At 43.8% G+C, this 19,392-nt stretch overlaps 1 protein-coding gene across 3 annotated transcripts in view; it reads right to left on the bottom strand.

Annotated features, from left to right (window-relative positions):
- Positions 1 to 19,392, bottom strand: part of MAPK4 (mitogen-activated protein kinase 4) — a 161,537-nt gene that overhangs the window by 137,017 nt on the left and 5,128 nt on the right. The window lies entirely within an intron of this gene.

Raw genomic sequence — 19,392 nt, 5'->3', positions numbered from 1 at the left:
ACTGGGGGGTTTAGCTAAGAGGAGTTTGACTGCATCCTCTTTTCATAGATCGGTACATAGGAGCACTGTTCAACATCACAGTGAAGGAGCAACAGAGCCAGAAGCAGAACCCAGGGATGGGAAATCCAGACTTCCAGGCTCAAACCCTAAGCACTCGAATAGACCACCTGCCAACCTTTATAGTGAGCAAACAGCCTTAATACATAGGGATTGGTGCTCTATGAAATAACACATAGACAAATGTCCTTGATTTCAGTTTACGGGCTGCTTTCCCCCTTTCAGTCTGTTAAACACTTAGTTTAGATAAAATAAGCTAAAATAGCCCATATTATTCAAAAGGGGAAAAAAAGACAAATTTTCCAAACTTCAAACTCAGATTTTTTTCCCCCGGCTGCTCTTTTCCTGCATGAATCTCTGCCCTGCCTCTGAAATTAGCAAAAACATATGACATTTTTGGATAATGAAAAGATGTTGCAAGCATTACAAAGTGTCATTTACTTTAAAAGTCTTTTCTCTTTTTAAATTGGGTTCAGCCCACTCCACTTCATTTGAAGAGCAGACTGTTGATTAACTTTCAAGTTTGTGTTTTTTTTAAATCATTAGAACCTCTTTTTCACATAAGCATCGTGGCATTTCTAATGATTTAATGAGACAAAGACCTTAAGCCTTTCCTGAGTGTGGAATCATCTTTTCACTTTATTGATACATATATAATGAGGACTTTCAAGCACTGTGAACATTCCTACCAATTTGATTAACACTGCTGATGCACATTCATCTCTGCTATCATGACAAAGTTTAGCAGAGTGGTCATTATGGCATTTGCATTTTGCTAATGAGCTAGCATTTATCATATAGTGGAGACAAAGAAAATGAGGAAGTATCTTTTATTGGACAAACTTCTGGTGGTGGAAGGCTTTCGAACCACACTGAGCTCTTCTTCAGGTATGGTGAAGGAAGCAGAATGTCTGAGCTCAATACAAATTGGGACAGATTGTTAAGCCGAAGGCGTAATGTATGCTGGAGGCAGTCAGTTGATATGAAGTGGACAACTGGGGGTTAATTTGTTACGCATAAAGGGTTCAAGTTCCCAGGCTCACCTTTGGAAAGACTTTGAGGACAAGTACTGAAAGATTAGATATGGATAATGGTGTGAACGTTTTATGAGACGTTTCACTCACAGGTGATATGATGTTTTTGTCTATCATTTTTCTGTAAGAGTTCATTCAAGAGTGTAATGATTGTCTGGTTTCACCCAGACAGTTATTGGGATATTAGATGCAATGGATGAGGTACACCATATGCTGTGATAAGCAGGTATAGACCCAGGGATCTTGAAAGGTGTGTTGTAGGGCATTTTGACCATCGTAGCAGTGGAGATATAGCTGCAAGTTTTGCATCTCTGTTATTCCGACAGGACCTGGTGCTGTTTTGAGTTGGTATGTCCTGGTATTGCTTCTGAGGATGAGTTTGGTGAGGTTGGGGTGAGGGGGTGTTTGAAGGCCAGAAGTGGGCATTTGGGAAAGATTTCTTTCAGGATGTGGTCCCTCCCAAATGTGGGTTATAATTGTTTGATGATACCTCAGATGGGGTCCAATGTGGGGTGGAAAGCGAGAGCACTAGGGAACTTAAATTCATAATTCTGCTAGACACCAAAAACCATTGGCTTAACCAGGAAGCTGAGTCTATAGTTCATTACAACAATTTGTAACACACCACACCGCCTGCTACACTTAATTACCCACTTCAAACCCTGCTTAACAATCGAACCTCCAATTGCCCACTTCATTTCAAGTGACCGCTCTAACATGCATTACCCCTTCTGCTTAACATTGTCCCCACTTGTATTTAGCTCAGACACACTGCTTCCAGACCTGAAGAAGAGCTCTGTGTAGCTTGAAAGCTTGTCTTTTTCACCACCAGAAGTTGGTCCAATAAAAGATATTACCTCACCCACCTTCTCTCTCCCATATGTTGGGACCAGCATGGCTACAACAACACTGCAAACGCAGATTCTAAGTCACTTAACCTGTCACCATCTCTTTGTTGTCAGGTTCGTACGACAATGTTGTATAAATTAGAGGTGTGTAGTGGATAGGAATTGGGTAATAGCTCTTTAAATAGTTAGCAGCCTTCTAGTGGGCCTCCCTGTCTTCTGCTTCAGTAGCCACTAGAACCCTCTTAGAGCAGTAGTTTACATATGTAGCTAGGCCTTGCGTATGGTTAATAAAGGTGGGTATTTGGAATCCAACTGGCTCCGTGTGGTTTCCTCATATTATTAACGTTATGTAGAGAGCAAAGACAACAGACTGCTTGAACAGCGAATTGCTATCTCGGCTATCCACTGGATCGCATGTGTTTGGGGCAGAACACTACTGTGACGACGCACAGGTGGACATGCACAGACACCATGGCCATCAGCAGTGATCGTACTCAGATCTTAACTACCAAACCCACCAGCCTCTAGACGCCGAGTCAAGAGAGCTCCTTTAGCGTAGAGGAAGTAGTAGGCTGCTATCGTTGCTCAGGCCACCCACAAGAGGAAGACCATATAAATTCCTCACCCAATATATTACACTATGCTGCAAGCACCAGTCTAGTGCACAGAACTCCTCCCCAGTGCAGGCCAAACACATGCATTGAGAGATGTCCCTGGATGCTGGCGAGTGGTCCTCCAATGCACTGAAGGAGGTTGAGGCTGCAGCAGGTGTGTGGGTGGTGCTGGTGGTTGAGTGCCAATGAATTTTCTTGTTGTTACTGGCACTCACATATCAAAAGCTCCCTTCTCGAATGGTTTGTGAAGAATCAGCGTTTAAAAGAGTTTCAGAACCAGTAAAAACAATGAGGAGTCTGATGGCACCTTAAAGACTAATAGATTCATTTGGGCATAAGCTTTCGTGGGTAAAAAACCCACTTCTTCAGATGCATGGAGAGAAAATTACAGATACAGGCATAAATATACTGGCACATGAAGAGAAGGGAGTTACCTTACAAGTGAAGAACCAGTGCTGACAAGGCCAATTCAGTCAGGGTGGATGTGGTCCACTCCCAATAATTGAAGAGGAAGTGAAGATACAAAGAGAGGGAAAATTGCTTTTGCAGTGAGCCAGTCCCTATTCAAGCCCAAATTAACTCCTCATTGTTTTTGTGGATACAGACTAACACAGCTACCTCTCCGATACTTAGAACCGGTAAGATATTTTGTGGACAAAATGTTTCACTGCTCTGGCAAGTCATGGAACACTGGACTCCAAAGCGTAAGTGTCTCCAAAGTCATTACAGGATTTCTCCCTCCCGCTGCCCTCCAATCCCCCAATTTGTTATTCTTGCATGATAAACTATTGAAATGTACTAATTAACAACACAAAATTCATATTTGTCCCTTGGTTGCTTCAGCAGGCTGCTGCTGCTATCACAGGCAGTTCAGGTTTCCAGGATTGCTAAGAGCTACATGGGCAAAGTTAGTTCAGAGGAGAAAACAGAGTTCTTTTGTTTTCCATCCTGCACTCGACATTTTCTTCACTCAACTTCACTGGGCAGTTGTATCTCCACATAAGTATGAAAACAGGAAAGGCTTCTTCTGGGGTTAACAGCAGTCTATGACTAGATTGGACTCTGAGGCTCTGTTGGGAGAGGGATTCGCAGCAAGGGAAAAGTGTTCAAACTACTGAGAAGTTTTATGGAATTCACATCCACCAGCAATAAATACTGGGATCAGCAGTTTAATTAGGTGACACCCCTGCTTTGAAGTTTTGTCATTCTGATTACCATTTTTTACCCATCTTTAATGTGATAAAAGATTGATCACACTCTTGGCTTTTGCTCTGTAATTCCTCTCCCACTTCCATCTGTTCCATTCTTCCCTCTGCCCTTGCTCATTCGCTGTTCCCAGAGCCTTTTGTCACCTGCAAATGCAGGCATATTTAGCATGTAGCTGTGCAATCTCTTCCAACCAAGTGGGCACAGCTTCAGAACCCAGGGCTGTCATTCCAGTGATCTTGTAACAGCCCAGCATAGCCTAGGCCCACTCCCCATCTCCCAGACTGGCTTGGACAATGAGAAAGCAGCACTCCCAGTGCCCAGGTGGAAGTGGAAATTCTGTAATCCATAAATCTTGCAGAATCACAGTGAGGTGACCTTCACCTTAGAGTAGACTCGTACGGAAGGTCTGTGAATCAAGTAACAGCCAGTAGGATCAAATTGCTTTGACATAAATTGTTCTCTGTAAGTGGGGAAGCTTTGGGGGAAAGAATTTGTTCTCTCCTGCAGTGAATCTAAAAAATAGACGATATCTTAATACTATCTGATACTGGCTTTATGTTTCCTGTACCTATTGTTCCTGGCTTATTTTATCACATTGCTGGTTTTTTGATGTTATTGCTGTTGTGTGCAAATAAATCCAACTTTTCTTTCACCCGTCTCTGTTGGGACGTTACTGATTGTAACAAATCCGTAGCCACCCATGGTTTCATGGTTTTCACTATGCTATACACCATGGCCACTCAGAACTGAACAGAACCATCATCAGGAGAACTGAGATCCTTCTGCTCTATCAATATAGGCTCCACCTCTTGGCACATCTCCAAAGCTATTGGCAGTATATGATCTACAATGTACAGTCGAGTACTTCTCACCTCATGTAGCAGAGGACAGATGTGCAAATGCACAAACCAGTTCATTACAATATTAGCAAATGATACAAAAGAGGAAATGTTTTCTAAGGCTGGTACACTCTAGAATCATAAAATCAAAGCCACAGGGGCTTCCCTGAATGGCAGGAAGCAGGAAAGGTGGCAGCAGCGTCATAAGCATTCAAAAGAAAAGGAGTACTTGTGGCACCTTAGAGACTAACAAATTTATTTGAGCATAAGCTTTCATTAGTCTCTAAGGTGCCACAAGTACTCCTTTTCTTTTTGCGGATACAGACTAACACGGCTGCTACTCTGAAACCTGTCATAAGCATTAAAGAAACAGTCAAAGTTTCAGCGTAACTGCACCTTTAAACCCCCTCCCCCCACCTACCACCCCTGTGGTCTGCTTCAGGAATGCCGGCTCAAGGTCTCAGGCTGTTAGCTGCCAACTTTCTCTGGGAAAAGATCAGTGTTCCTCTCCCTCCAGACCTGGGATTTAGGTGGCAGTCCCCTTGCACTCACTGTGATTCTCTTTGAGCATGTCTGACTAACATCTCTTTTTTTTTTTCTCCAAGGGCTACGACCAATGTGTCTCAACGGTTACAAGTGACCCAAACAGCTCTTCCAAAGCAAAGGACCTTTCCTTAAGGACAAAGGCACACACAGAAAACCATAACGGAGTATAAACATACCAGAAGCCACCCATCAGACCTATGGGGGACCTGGCAGGTTCCAGTCTTTCCAATAGTTCAGCAGGGTGGGGGTCCTCCTGGGAAAAAGATCATGTCTGTTTATTGAATCAAACAAATGTCAGATTAAACTCAGCCTTTTCATGCCAGAAGTCACGTTCCTGTTTGAACCAGTATACACAAACTACCCCACAGGTGGTACTTTTCTGCAGCTGTTTATGGTCCCAGTGAGATGGACAGCCAGACAGACACACAGTTTTTAGTTCCTGGAGGAACTGTAAAAAACTCCTCCTTGATGGAGCTGAATTCAATCCCAAATCCACAACAATAGAGAGAATACATAAAATGTAATACAACATGGTTCTCACAGATACTGCATGTGGCTGCAATATCTGTCACAAACTCCCCAAAGGACAGTAGGGCCAGTTTCAGCACTTGTACAGACATCTGTGACAGGGTCATACACTTTATTCTACACGGGACCATATGGCACACACACACACATACACAAACACAAGCGCTCAAGGAAGACACAAAATTCCCTCCAGGAAGGCAGACAGGCCTGCAACCGAGCACTTCCTCCCTGCCCATCACTCTCACTTGAACATTCGGATCAGCCTCACTTGAGGCAGGTTCAGAAGAGCTTGGCTTGGACAATGAGAAAGCAGCACTCCCAGTTCCTTGGTGGAGGTGGAGATTCTGACAGCCATCCTGCCAGCCATCCTTAACGTCCCCCTAGGAATACATTCTCATTTTAGACTGGGCTAAGTTTTACATTTGCATTTTAGCTCTGGCCTTCTCACAGCATGAAAGGGTTTTATTGAAGCCTTTACTCGAAACATAACTATTCAACATTTCAAACTTTCCATCTTCCACTGGCCTGGATGACCCAGGGGGTGAGTTAATGGACTACATGGCCTTTCATCTGCAGGCCACTGGCTCCAATTCAGCTCAGCGATAAGTGAAAGTCTTTACCCGGGGATGGCTGTCGACTGGCCCGTGCGAGGTGGGCTTGGTTGTCTCGGACTAGTTCCCCATGGATACATCACACAAGAACACCACCCCAGTTGTCACTAATTGGCCCCAGTTGGCAGTTACATTAGGCCTGGGCCTGATCAGATATGGAGAGACTGAACTGCCAAATCACACCTACAAGCATTTGCCGCAAGTCAGGCAACTGGCTAGGGTACAGATGGCATATGCTGTGCCTTTTTGGTGAGCTAGCACCTCTCACCAGCATTAAATTCACTTACACCATAGGAGAAAGAAGGACCTTTTATCACAGACTAGTGCTAGAGTCCCAAAACCTGGAGCATGGTATTTCCCTACAGGCCCTTCAGGCAGAGAAAGAGTTGATTTAGCGGTGGAGCCCATAACGGATGTGTTCAGACAACAAGCTGCAGGAATTTCCACCACAAGCAGCTTGGTCGTGAATTTTATGGGACCCGCAGAACATTTTTCTCCCGCATCTTAGGCGCGGCAAACCTGGAGAAGTGACCAAATAGACGAGCAGCGTATGAATCTTGCACTCCTACTTCCCTCTACCCGCAGTCTTGCTGTGACGCAAACTGTGCTGAGCGTGGCACTTTGCACCTGCCAATTCCAGAAAGACTCCGGAAGCAGAGATTAATTGTTGAAAGCCATTACTGGAACTCTGCTTCCGTTGTCGCACCTCACAATGAACCCGCCTTTCCTGCGGCTCGTATGATCTTCCCGAAACAGCACTAGTGAGTAGAACGAATAGAGTCCTCCTTGAATCAATAGAGCTTAAGCTAGAGCAATGAGCTGGATTTGCATATGGCTTGCAAGCATGATCTGACCTGTGCTTTAGCTTCCCTGTCCTCCCCCCCCCCCGGCTTTTTTATATGCAAGATGAAAGATGAGGCACGTGGATATTCTAAACCACAAGAACTGCTGGAGGCTCACGAGCAGTTTGGGGGGTAGGAATACACTCTCCCCTTTCCAAAGATAACAGCATTTTAAAATTAATTGATGTTAGAGGTGGAAAAAATAATTTAAAACCATCTAATCCATTCCCCCAGGGGACCAGTGGAGGATTGTTCTCTATGGTATGTAGCTTGAAGGTTCCTTGGAGATCCTGGATGAAATCCTGGCCCCAAGAAAGCAAATTCAGCTTACCTGGACTCCTGTCATCATGATGGCAGGGCTAAACCTGAGTGGTGCTGGGACCTCAGAGTTTGCAGTGCCTGGAGCAGGGAGGTGAGCCCAGCCAGTCCTGTGGGACAGGAGCCACAAGAGCTGCCATGCAACCCTTTGAAACATTCGAGCGACCCAATTTTGGCTCCCAACCCATCAGCCAAGAACCCTGATTTATTTCTCTGCTCAAGCCTCATACAGGTCTATGCCCTACTTAAATTCCACTTAACCCGACACTTGGAGGACTTAAATGGAGCATGGCCCTTTGCACAAGGTGAGTTTCACCCGAAGAAATAAACATATTCCTAATCAGGCAAACACATTCAGTGAGTTGTATATCTATAACACCTTCCATCCAGAGATCTCAAAAACACTTTACAAACATTAACTGATTCTCACAACAGCCCTGTGCAGTAGGAAAATAGCGTGTTCGTTTCAAAGATGGATTAAGAGAAACACAGGTTAAGGCCAAAGTTGGCACACTGTAGATGCCTAAACAAAAGTACTCTGAATTGCAAATGTTAATGGAAGGTGTTTCAGCCCCTCTGAAAGTCAGGGCACTTTTATTTAGGTGTCTAAATATGGATTTCAGTTGCTCATCTGGGGCACCCAAGTTTGGAAGTTTTGCCTTATGTAAGTTGCCCACAGCACAAGAATAGAACTATAATCCTAACTCTGAAATCCTAGCTCCCTGCTTTAACAAGGTCACAATTCCTTTTCTTTGTTTGTTTTAAATATTTCTTAAAAGGAAGTTAAAATGAGATCACAGTTGTATTTTTAAACACAGAGTCTCTGGCCATTTGCAAGGGATTCCTACCATTCTACAGTCTGCACCTCTGGCTCAATATGTGATTTATTTTTATACATTAAATAAGGTAAAGTGGCTTGTATGGTGTAATGATTTAAATATTCTCCTTAAGCATTAAGGTTCCTCTGCATAAACACATCTTTGAATAGAAATGCATTGGGGGAGATCTCTGCCTCAGAGTGAGGGGCACTTCAATGCCCCAAGGGAACTGAACAGTTTGAGGTTGGTTGATACACTCATTATGGGTATGTCTATACTACCTGCTGGATCAGCGGGCAGCAATCGATCAAGCGGGGGAGGGGGGGGCGATTTATCGCGTCTACTCTAGATCTTAGATTGATCCCTTCCCCCAGCATAGACCAGGCCAGTTTCCTGTAGTCTGACCAGTGGTGAAGGGCATTTGACTGGGAGTTCAGTCTCCATGTAAGGCCTGACTCACAGCCAGGCTGCATATCAGGACAAGGGAAAGGTATATAGGGATGAAACTTCACAAAAGGCTGTTTTTCATTATCAAGAACATTGGGCCCAATCTCCAAGAGGCTGAGTTCCCGCTGAGGACAACAGGAGGGGAGTGTGTTCAGCATCTCTTAGAAGGCTCTCAACGCCATGTAGGACTAGGTCATTGTTAGTCGTGATGAGTAAACCACAAAGAGTTGAGAATTTGAGTCTGGATCCTTCTCAGATGTATCCATATCGCTGGTCTCCAAAAACAAGCTGGAGACCTCATAAGAAAAGGCTTTCTCATGAGACGCCTGGTATTTCTGGCTACTTATCCTGTGGGAACTCTGAATAGCACAGACCTATGATAAACTAGATGGATATGTGAGAGATACACCCAAGCATTTCAGAGCCTCAAAAAAAGGTTTGGTTCTAAAAATGGACTGTGGCTCCAAACAGGAGACCGCTGGGGGAGGTGGGGGGAGGGAAGGGGATGGGAGGGGTTAGAACTGGTTTACCCAACTCTAGGGCTACTGACTTCAAGGACGTTGGCCCAGATCCTGAAAGATATTTAGGTGCCTAACTCAAAATGGGAATTAGGAACCTAAACACCTTTCAGGATCTGAGCCACTGTTACGAGTGCTGTCAAGTGCCAGTGGCAATGGGAGCATAATACATGGTGTGACGACGCTGCAATTAGACACCCACGGCTGGCTCAGGCTCATGAGGCTCGGGCTAAGGGGCTGTTTAATTGCCGTGTAGATGTTGCAGTTCGGGCTGCAGCCTGAGCTCTGGGACCCTCCCACCTCGCAGAGTCCTGGAGCCCGGGCTCCTTCTAAGCTCAAACGTCCACATTGCAATTAAACAGCCCCGTGGCCCAAGCCCCACAAGCCCGAGTCAGCCAGCAGGCCAGCCATGGGTTTTTAACTGCAGTGGGAGACACACCTGAAGACTGTAGTTAGCGGTGGATAGGCAGGAGCAAACATAGAGGCCCACAAAAGGTAAGTGAAGGACATAATATGATATATTGCCAAAGCATTCACTATTGGAAGATCTAGCCAGCTGAAGGGTTGTCACCCAGATACTCTGGGGAGGAGGGTCTTATAGTATCTAGATAGACAGACAGGAAAACGATTATTTTTAACATTTCTATTTATTCAAGCTACGTCTGTCTAACTTAAATTTTAGATAGATAATACACTGGTAGGTGCCTAAGTGCTGACTTAAACTATATCATGTGTTTACATCATATTCACTTCAGTGGAGGTCAGTAAAAGCTGGGCATTTGCCACATGCAGCATTAAACAGAGCAAATCACATACTCTCAAGTCAGAATGATTTATGACTAAAAACAAAACAAATAAAACCTAGAACTAACAGAACTGTTTCTGAGAGAGAGAGAGAGAGAGAGTGTGCTCCCTCTATAAAACAGCCTTGTCGACTCCCTCAGCAGACCGAAAGAATCATATGTGATGGTATAGTGCATAAGAAACAGAATCATAACACCTCCCATTCAGTCACATAGCTGTATATGCCTCATGTAATAGCAGTTGGCTTACAGAGCTATTTGCAATATTTCCCATTCTAGTTATAGGAAACATCACAATAAAAGGTAATAGCAACCCACATATGGTGGTGTATCCACTTTTTTTAAATATCACCCTCTATACCACACTGAGCTGGATAATAGCGTTTCACTGCATTGAGAATACTGTCAGAGAAAAACTGACAGACAGAGCAGGAACAAGAAGAGGGGTCATGGAGTAAGGCAAACTGAACTCAATTTGGTTCTACGTGGGCTTGGCCGTATATGTCAAAGCTATTTACAAAACCAGAGAGATACAATGACAGAGAATGTTTGTTTATCATGGCTTCTCTGGCACCAATCCCAAGATGTAGGCACCTCATATCTAGACTTGGCAAAATTCAATTTTTTTTTAATAGTTTCAAAGAATAATATCAATGGTTATTTTTAAAATATTCTAATTTTTATCTATTTAAATTTTCACAGTTGAGCAAAATTACGGGTTTTAAGCATTTTTTAATTTATTTACATTTTCATTCAATTTTATGGGGATGGGGGAAATCAGACAATTTATTTAATGAATGGTCATTGAGATTCAAAAAGTTGAAGTCTTAAAACCATTAAGATACAAATTGTTATCGTCGCATCCAAAATATACAAAGTAAATAGCCTTAAATCAAATTCTAATAAGTTATCAAACAGCATTTTTCTTACTTTGCCTAGCTGTAAATTTCAATTCTTATCAATGGAAATATGTTGTCATCTGTCTGTGTGTGTGTATGGTGAAATCGATGTCAACTGACATTTATCAATAAAAAAAAAAATCTAATCCTTCCTAGCCCACTCATATCTTTTAAAAAATACTCACACAATGACAAAAATTATAGTCTCCAGTAAAAGTAATTCAGACTTTCAGGTACCCACCTACACCATTCTGCAGTTATTATACTGCCCACAAGATAATCAAAGCTCAAGACTCCAGCTGTGCCTTCCTAGGGCCTACAAACCCACTGCCAATGCAGTCACCTCTTTCCCACAAAGAAACCCAGATGAGTTTAGCAGCATCCTGGAAGGGTGAAGACAGCAAAATACCTGGGCAAGACAACATGAAATAAAACAGAGAAACTGCTCTGGACAAACCCCTAGAATTGAAAGAGAGCAAGAATAAATAAATTAATTAAATAAATAAACAACACAAAACACCATAGACAGTTATAATGGAGTCCAAACCTGAAACTCAGGTACTCCTACAGGACCCAAATGCAACCTAGATTGTAATCCTTTAGGACAGGACCAGGACAATGATGCCATTGTGTGTAGCTAGGGAGCTACCCGAGGGGAGGGCAGGAGGAGTTGATGCCTCTGATCTCACTCAGGATTTTTGATAGAGTGGAAGCTTTAGTATGCATCTGGAACACCATAAGAGCTCTGCCAGTTGAGGGAATACACTGGATCCATGCCCTTTCCAATCACTGCCCATCCCTCCTTTCCCAGCTGCGTGGGCCCCTCCACAAACCCTCACTGGTGGGCTTTCCACCTCAAGGCCCTACACATGGCCTTACAGCACCAGCAACCAGCATAAACCAGTGCTAGATCTAGCCCATCTTGGCTCAGCAGTGCCAGAGAAGGCATAGTACTCTGCCCAGAGACTAGTACAGCCATTCAAACTATAAAAATACCATGGATTTAAGCAATAGACATAGGACACTCTGAAGCGAATAAGCACCAAGAAGAAGGCAGGGGAAGAGGAATCATTTTAGTTGGTCCCAATGGACATAACCGGGAGCAATTTGAAGGAATATGGCAAAGGGTCAATATCAGAAAAAATTCTTAATAGTCTGTGCAGCCATCTTCCCAGGAAAGAAGTGGAAATCCCATCATTTGAGTCCTTTAAAGCTACGCTGGACAAAGCACTGTAGAATACAGACTGTAGGGAACAATTCTGCTAGATGACTGAATAGGACTTATCTCTGGTTTCTCTACAGATAGCACTGAAAAGATCTGTGGGATGAAAGTTACTGGGTCAGCTCATCCCCTATAACATCAGTGACCTTCACCTGGAACTATAGGCACTGACTTATTTTTCCAGGTGGGCGCTCCACCCCGAGGCCACATCTCCACTCTGCCCCTTCCCCAGAGGCCCCGCCCTCGCTCTGCCTCTTCCCACCCCTTGCTCACTCCTCTCAGCTCCCTCCCCTAAGGCCCCCCAGCCCACCTTCAGCTGGCTCCTCTCTATCCTCCTCTGCGTGCATCCCACCAGCCCCCAAACAGCTGACTGGTGGCCAGCTGTGGCTAGTGGGTGCTGAGCACCCCATATTTTTTTCCCCAAAGGTACTTCAGCCCCGAGGCACCCACGGAGTCGGTGCCTATGCCTGGAACAGTGGATTTTGTCAGTTTCACCTGGAAAACTGAATTTTTACATTTTTTTTTTAAATGGGGAGTGCCAACTCCTAACTAGAAATGAATGGGGAAGGAGGAGCAATTTGGAGGAACTCTTCCAAAAACAGCCTGATGAAAACGTTTTCTCGTTTGTCTGGTAAACATGCAGCTTCACAGCATCCTTGGAACTGTACCATTTCCCCCAAGCAAATCTTTAAAATAAATGAGAAACTGGCAAAAGATTAGGTGTGGAAGGAGTGAGGAATCTAAAGAACAGCTGGAGAGTGCTGACTGATGTCACATTGTCTCATATGCTGCCACTTCATATGGCAGTGCAACGAAGCAGTGACTGCCTTAATGAAAAAAGCCCCGAACAATACCCAGCCTTGAACATCACAGTCCCATATACTGAGAAGCTTATTTCATTTTCAGCTGTGGCTTTTGTGCACGTCCTCCGACCTCAGCCTCTACCTATAAAGTCCAATAGTCAGGTGTATCTATCACTGCGGCCCTGGGGGTTAGCAGAATCAGGGTGGGATTGTTGCTCATGTCTTAATTTCCTTCTGCATCTTTGAGGGGTCATATTCATGTCATTAGAATATAAATAGGGCATGATTAAAACATGACATTCCATAGGAACTCCCATTCGCTAGCATCCTAGGAGGAGGATTGTCTTATGATTAAGGCACTAAAATGGGACTCTGGAGACCCGAGTTCAGTTCCCAATTTGTCTATAAACTCCCATGGATATCTCATTCTGTGGCTCAGTTCCCTGCCTGCAAAATGAAGAAGATGCTACCTCCACGTCTTGCAGTGGTGTTTTGAGGATAAATTCTTTACCAATAGTGAGGAACGTTTTTTCAGATACACAGATTAGATAGACCTGCATACAGGGACAATGGATTGGCCCTAAAATAATATGTTGCCTGCTGCTGTATTGTGGGAGGGCAGAAGGCAAAAAAAATCAACAGCCCACATTTCCGTGTGAAAGGTGCGTGATGCTTATGACTCCATGGCTCACTAGAAAAGTTTCCCCATCTCCTCAGACATTTTCTGTTTGTACTCAAAATCAGAGAGTGCAGGAATGACATTTCTTCAGAATGCTCAAAGCTGATAAGGAGATTGAACCAAAAAGCAATGAGGAAAACTGTATATAGCCCCAGGAGAAAAGAGAAAGATGGCAGGGATAGTATCATGGTACAGATTAATCTGCCACCAAAACAGGAACAGACAATGACAAATGGATATCTTCCACTGTTGTCTGCAGTGTTGTAACAATGTGGGTCCCAGGATTCATGAGACAAGGTAGGTGAGGTAATATATTTTACCTTCTCTCAGAAGTTGGTCCAGTAAGAGGTATTACCTCATCCACCTTGTCTCTCTAATGAGCGATGGACAGAGGTTACATCGTGCAGGCACGCTAAGTTCTGTGTTAGGCTGGCTGTGCCTACTTCCAGCAGATATCCTTGGGTCCCATCTATTTTTTTCCTCTTTGGCAATACTTGCACATTAGAGACTGATGTGCCAATACGATACTTTGCTTGGCAGAATTAGATTTGTCTTTTTTTCTTCATAATTTCAGATCAATTTTTATTGTAAGCATTTTTTATTTATTTTGATTTCCTCAATTATGCAAAATTATGGGTTTTAAGTAGGGCTGTCAAGCGATTAAAAAAATTAACTGTGCTGTTAAACAATAATAGAAGACCATTTATTTAAATATTTGTGGATGTTTTCTACATTTTCAAATATCTTGATTTCAATTACAACACAGAATACAAAGAGTACAGTGCTCCCTTTATATTTATTTTTTATTACAAATATTTGCACTGTAAAATGATAAAAGTATTTTTCAACTCAGAAAAACATCCAAAAATATTAAATAAATTTCAATTGGTATTCTATTGTTTAACAGTGCGATTAATCGTGATTAATTTTTTTTAGTTAATCACATGAGTTAACTGCAACTAATCGACAGCCCTAGTTTTAAGCTTTTTATTTTTATCAATTAGACCTTTCACAACTGCAGGAAATTAAGGGGTGAGTGGCAGACAATTATTTAATGACAGTAGATACTAAGAATCAGAAAGTTTAAGTGTTATTTGTAACACGCCTAAATCACATAACTTTGTCCATAACGTCTTCAGTTCCCACCGCTAGGAGGTTCGAGCTAATAAATAAATAAAATATCTCGGGCCTTTTATTGCAGGTACTGGAATTAGTAATTATTTGCTAGAACCAGCAGATGTTTTCAAATTTCAAAAGCTCTCCAGGGGCGGCAGGTGGAGCCCCCTTTCGGGGAGACTAGCCCCGGCGCTGCCCCTTCTGCCCACCCTTCCCCTCGGCCAGAGGAGCCCCAAGCAGGCCAGAGTCCCAAGCTCCCCTGCACAGAGTTCCAGGCCTCGCCTCCCCTCCCCAGACTCCAAGCTGCCCAGAGAAAAGTGTGCGTTTCTTTTCTCCGGAAGATGCTTTTGCTGTGCCCCATGCAGGTTCCAGGGTGGCTGAAGAGGTGGTAGCACATACCGCCTCCTCAGCCACCCCGGAACCTGCATGGGGCACAATAAATCAAAAACTTCCCTCCAAAACCCCCCAATCAGGGGTGCAGAGGCCACGGCAGTGCCAGAGGAGGTTGAGCCTCCCCTGGCCTATACCACCTGCTGCCCATGAAGCTCTCCAAATTTAAGCTTATATCCTTTTTGTAGTACAAAATGTTGAGCTGCCGAAGTCGGCCTTTGAGAGGTGCATGCGATATTTGTCTTGACCTTTTCTGAACACACTAAATGATTTTGCCATAGGCACTGAAGTTACGGGCACTGCAAGTGCACGCAATGCCACACTGGATATGACAGGCAATGACAGGGTTTCAACCTCTCCAGTTAGGCTGTCATCACAAGGCACTTCATACTCTATGCACAAATCAAAATCGTGCTTGAACCCTTCTGCCTTGCAAGGGAAAATATGCAGACTATTTTCATAGTCGCTAAAGTTATGAGAAATCTGAGGTGTGACAAATGGATCAAACACTTGACAGTTCGCAAAAAGAGATCCAGCTCCTTAGAGTCTGTCTGATACATTCCAGGTTATGGCTGCCTTCAGTTTGCTTTGAAATTCTGATGAGAAAGTATGCGTTGCAGATGAAAGGAATTGCCTTTTGGAGCCCACTGACCTGAATTCCACTTCTTTTAGGCATTAAGGTACATCAGCAGGAACTTGTAAGTCATAGGTAAGCAGCGTATCAAGGCAATGTATGAAAGGTGTATTTGTTTCCATTTGCAAATGAACACTGTAGATTCCCTCCCCCCCAAAAAATACACAAAGACAAGGTAACTTGCAGTACTGTTCTTGCTGATTTCCATCATCCTCGACCGCCTGATATAGTTTCATTGCCTTCTTTGAGGTGAATCCTACCGCTTCTTCAATAAGAAAGTCCATCACACTGTCCCAATGCACATGAATGATTTTGTTGCCTTGACCCAGGAAAACTAACACAACAGCACAACATGATAGGGCGCATGCTCACGTTGTTGAAAGGTAACTTTAAAAGACCCCTTGCCTGTTGGCATGTTTAAATTTCACCAGAAAATGTACCGCAAATTTGTTCATGTTGTAGAATGCATCAGGGTTGATCGCATGATCAATGGCTATATGCAGAAGATAAGCAATCCATGGAACGTGCAGTGGATGTGGATATATTTCTTTCGAGTCCTTTACTAAGCGTGGCATGTATATTGTGGAGTCACTGTTGACTGATACACAGTATTCCCACGCTTGGCTGTATTCTCACAACACAAATTGAATCCAAATTGACATGACCCCTGCATTGCACTAAACAACAATAGAACATTTCAATAGAATCGTATTTATTTTTGTCACTGTAGAACACTGCAAGGATGTTAATTGCTGGCGGTCTGGAAAACTCTGGGTTTAATCAATTACTAAAGAGAATTTCCGACCATTCAAAAGATCCTTTATTGTAGCTTGGTGGTGAGCAAAAAACTTCAGGTGGGTATTTTTCTTCCAGCTATTGATGTTCCGGGCAAGTGCACGTTGCTAGTGCATACTTGTGAAGCAGAGCTAATAAAAAGCTCCAACCCCATGGGCAGTATTCATTGGAATTGGCTCAAAGCACAATACACGTACCAGATCGTGTGGAAAATCTGCAGCTTCTTCCTTCTCTCATTCTTCCTAAATACGATTCTATCAAAGCCTGGCTTACCTTTGCTTGACCCTCTTTTATTGTCAAATGAGATCTACTGTTTAGATGATCAGCAATACTATTGATCTTTCCAGAGATTTCTGTTTTACCAACTTTGCAGCACAAAATGTCCTTATCTCCCTTTCCAGACTTATTCACAGTTTTAAATTGGAGGTCAGGCTATTCACTAAAATATTCCTCTAGGGCAGTGGTTCCCAAACGTGTTCCGCCACTTGTGCAGGGAAAGCCCCTGGCGGGCCAGGCCGGTTTGTTTACCTACCGCATCCGCAGGTTTGGCCGATCGCGGCTCCCAGCGGCCGTGGTTCGCTGCTCCAGGCCAATGGGAACTGCTGGAAGTGGCAGCCAGTACGTCCCTTGGCCTGCACCGCTTCCAGCAGCTCCCATGGGCCTGGAGCAGCGAACCGCAGCCACTGGGAGCTGCGATCAGCCGGACCTGCGGACGCAGCAGATAAACAAACCGGCCCGGCCCAACAGGGGCTTTCCCTGCACAAGCGGTGGAACAAGTTTGGGAACCACTGCTCTAGGGTTTTCCTTTTGTGACTCGTTAATAATATAAAACAACAAATTTGGCCTCCCCTACTATACTAGTGCAATTGAGGCCACACGACAAATGTACCTGCATTCATACTCTTTCTGAACTTCGATCCCAGAGCACTGTTGTGTTCATCAATCGGATCTGCAGCTCCAATACTGTTTGGCAGCCACTGTTGCCCTTTGTTACTTGGTTGCCACTGTTCCAGTCCCGCTAAGTGCTCCTATCCCAATCAGGAAGGTGCGTGCTGGGACCACTACAAGGAGGATGAGTCCCTGGCTATGGGGGAGGCCACTCCGTTGCTGAACGGCTCTGGCCCGGGAGCAGCAGATGGACCCCAGTATTTCTGGCTGATGAATGAGTGAATGGGGACATGGCAGCTGGGCTGCAGAGGGCTCCCTGCACAGCTGAGGGGCCAGGATACCAGATTCCTGCAGGCACTAGGTCAGGGGGAGGCTGTGCTTACCTAATACTATCCAAGGATTTTTTTTTTGTCAATGGCTGCGTATCACGTGAAACTGACGCTTACCAACGACTAACAATTTAGCATCCTTCCAAGCCTAATGAGAAAGAAAAGGTTAAGGGGTGATTTGATTACAGTCTATAAGTACACGAGGAACAAATATCTAATAATGAGCTCTTCAATCAAACAGAGAAAGGTTTAACACAATCCAATTATTGGAAATTGAAGCTAGACAAATTCAGGTTAGAAATAAGGTGCAAATTTTTAATGGTGAGAGTAATTAACTATTGGAACAATTTAACAAAGGTTGTGGTGGATTCTCCATCACTGTCAATGGTTTAATCAAGATTGCATGTGTTTCTAAAAGATCTGCGCTAGGAAATATTTTTGGGACGTTCTATGGCCTGTGTTATATAGGAGATCAGACATGCTCACAATGGGCCCTTCTGGCTTAGGACTCTATATTATTGCAGTGCATTGTGTCTGCAGGTGTTTAGGTGCAGAGGGACATAGGTTCGTAACGAAAACTGTCCAAAACGTGAAACCAGACAAAATTTACCTGGGTTTATTACAAACCCAACAGGCAGGCCGTGCTCACCAGGCTCTCTCTGACTTGTCAACAATCCTCAAAAGAACGGCCATACTGGGTCAGACCAAAGGTACACCTAGCCCAGTATCTTATCTTCCAAAAGTGGCCAATGCCAGGTGCCCCAGAGGGAATGAACAGAATAGGTAATCATCAAGTGATCCATCACCTGTTGCTCATTCCCAACTTCTGGCAAACTGAGGCTAGGGACACCATCCCTGCCCATCCTGGCTAATAGCCACTGATGGACCTATCCCCCATGAATTTAGCTAGTTCTTTTTTGAACCCTGTTATAGTCTTGGCCTTCACAACAAGGAGTTCCACAGGCTGACTATGCGTTGTGTGAAAAAAAGACTTCCTTTTGTTTGTTTTAAACCTGCTGCCTATTAATTTCATTTGGTGGCCCCTAGTCCTTGTGTTAGGAGGAGTAAATAACATTTCTTTATTTATTTCTCCACACCAATCATGATTTTATAGACCTCTATCATATCCCCCATTAGTCGGCTCTTTTCCAAGATGAAAAGTCCCAGCCTTACTAATCTCTCCTCATAAGGCAGCCGTTCCATACCCCTAATCATTTTTGTTGCCCTTTTCTGAACCTTTTCCAAGTCCAGTATATCTTTTTTGAGATGGGATGGGCACATCTGCACACAGTATTCAAGGTGTGGGCACACCATAGATTTATATAGAGGCAATATGATATTTTCTGTCTTATTATCTATCCCTTTCCTAATGGTTCCCAACATTCTGTTTGCTTTTTTGACTGCCACTGCACATTGGGTGGATGTTTTCAGAGATCTATCCACAATGTCTCCAAGATCTCTTTCTTGAATGGTAACAGCTAATTTAGACCCCATCATTTTATACGTATAGTTGGGATTATGTTTTCCAGTGTGTATTACTCTGCATTTGTCAACACTGAATTTCATCTGCCACTTTGTTGCCCAGTCACCCTGTTTTGAGAGATC

The sequence above is a fragment of the Caretta caretta genome, chromosome 5 (assembly GCF_965140235.1).
Source record: "Caretta caretta isolate rCarCar2 chromosome 5, rCarCar1.hap1, whole genome shotgun sequence".
In the NCBI taxonomy this organism is placed as follows: Eukaryota; Metazoa; Chordata; order Testudines; family Cheloniidae; genus Caretta; species Caretta caretta.
This window is presented reverse-complemented; position numbering and strand designations above follow the sequence as displayed.